Source organism: Erinaceus europaeus, chromosome X (genome assembly GCF_950295315.1).
Source record: "Erinaceus europaeus chromosome X, mEriEur2.1, whole genome shotgun sequence".
NCBI lineage: Eukaryota > Metazoa > Chordata > Mammalia > Eulipotyphla > Erinaceidae > Erinaceus > Erinaceus europaeus.
The window spans coordinates 55,960,415-55,963,009 of record NC_080185.1 but is presented as its reverse complement, the minus strand read 5'-3'; positions in this window follow the sequence as shown (position 1 = coordinate 55,963,009).

Below are 2,595 nucleotides of genomic sequence, written 5' to 3'. Positions count from 1 at the left end.
TCTATAAGGTCTATGATAAATGACTACAAGAGCCCTGTTGTGTAGCCCCTGTTATGCAGGAGCTGGCAACTCTCAGCTCATATACATATAGTTGTTCAACATATAGTTGTTCATAGAAGCCTTGCATGATATGTTGAATTTCTGCAGTGTCTGTTGTGATATCTCTTCTTTCATTTACTATCCGATTTATTTGGGTCTTCTGCCTTTTTTGTTTTGTGAGTCTGGCTAAAGGCTTGTCGATTTTGTATACTCTTTCGAAGAACCAACATTTACTTTCATTGATCTTTTGTATGGTTTTCCTATTCTCAATGTTATTTATTTCTGCCCTAACTTTAGTGATTTCTGTCCATCTGGTTGCTTTAGGATTCCTTTGTTGTTCTTATTCTAGGTCTTTAAGATTTGCAATCAGGCTGTTTATTTGTGCCTTTTCTTGTTTCCTAATGTGTGCTTGTATAGCTATGAACTTCCCTCTTAGGACTGCTTTAGCTGTGTCCCAAATATTTTGATAGCTTGTGTCTTCATTTTCATTGAACTCTTGAAACATTTTGATTTCTTCCTTGATTTCCTCTTTGACCCAGAAGTTGTTAAGAAGTGTACTGTTGAGCTTCCACATTTTGGGACTGTTACTAATCTTTTGTTGATTGTTAAGTGTTATTTTAATTCCACTGTGGTTCTATGAACAACTATATGCCACCAAGTTAGAGAACCTGGAAGAAATGAATGATTTCCTAGATACCTACCAACTTCCAAAACTAAGTAAAGAGGAAGTGGATAACATGAACAGGCCCATCACAGCTAATGAAATTGAAACAGTTATCAAAAATCTTCCCAAAAATAAAAGTCCTGGACCAGATGGTTTTACAAATGAATTCTACAAAACTTTCAAAGAAGAACTAATACCTCTACTTTTAAAAGTCTTCCAGAAGATTGAAGACACTGGAATACTCCCTGCCAGCTTCTATGAAGCCAACATCACCCTGATACCAAAAGCAGACAGGGACACAACCAAAAAAGAAAACTACAGACCAATATCTCTGATGAACATAGATGCGAAAATATTGAACAAAATTCTAGCCAACCGGATACAGCAGTATATCAAAAAGATTGTTCATCATGACCAAGTGGGATTTATCCCAGGCTTGCAAGGTTGGTTTAATATACGTAAATCAATCAATGTGATCCACCACATCAACAAAAGCAAGACCAAAAACCACATGGTCATATCAATAGATGCAGAGAAAGCCTTTGACAAAATACAACATCCCTTTATGATCAAAACACTACAAAAAATAGGAATAGATGGAAAATTCCTGAAGATAGTGGAGTCTATATATAGCAAACCTACAGCCAACATCATACTCAATGGTGAAAAACTGGAAGCATTTCCACTCAGATTAGGTACTAGACAGGGCTGCCCACTATCACCATTACTATTCAACATAGTGTTGGAAGTTCTTGCCATAGCAATCAGGCAGGAGCAAGGAATTAAAGGAATACAGATTGGAAGAGAAGAAGTCAAACTCTCCTTATTTGCAGATGACATAATAGTATACATGGAAAAACCTAAGGAATCTAGCAAGAAGTTTTGGAAATCATCAGGCAATACAGTAATGTGTCAGGCTATAAAATTAACATTCAAAAGTCAGTGGCATTCCTCTATGCAAACACTAAGTTAGAAGAAATTGAAATCCAGAAATCAGTTCCTTTTTCTATAGCAACAAAAACAATAAAATATCTAGGAATAAACCTAACCAAAGAAGTGAAAGACTTGTATACTGAAAATTATGAGTCACTACTCAAAGAAATTTAAAAAGACACAAAGAAGTGGAAAGATATTCCATGCTCATGGGTTGGAAGAATTAACATCGTCAAAATGAATATATTACCCAGAGCCATCTACAAGTTTAATGCTATCCCCATCAAGATCCCAAGCACATTTTTTAGGAGAATAGAACAAATGCTACAAATGTTTATCTGGAACCAGAGAAGACCTAGAATTGCCAAAACAATCTTGAGAAAAAAGAACAGAACCGGAGGCATCACACTGCCAGATCTCAAACTATATTATAGGGCCATTGTCATCAAAACTGCTTGGTACTGGAACATGAACAGACACACTGACCAGTGGAATAGAATTGAGAGCCCATCTAATCTTTGACAAAGGGGCCCAGACTATTACATGGGGAAAGCAGAGTCTCTTCAACAAATGGTGCTGGAAATAATGGGTTGAAACATGCAGAAGAATGAAGCTGAATCACTGTATTTCACCAAATACAAAAGTAAATTCCAAGTGGATCATGGACTTGGATGTTAGACCACAAACTCTCAGATACTTAGAGGAAAATATTGGAAGAACTTTTTTCCGCATAAATTTTAAAGACATTTTCAATGAAACGAATCCAATTACAAGGAAGACTAAGGCAAGTATAAACCTATGGGACTACATCAAATTAAAAAGCTTCTTCACAGCAAAAGAAACCACTACCCAAATCAAGAGACCCCTCACAGAATGGGAGAAGATCTTTACATGCCATACATCAGATAAGAGTTTAATAACCAACATATATAAAGAGCTTACCAGACTCAACAACAAGA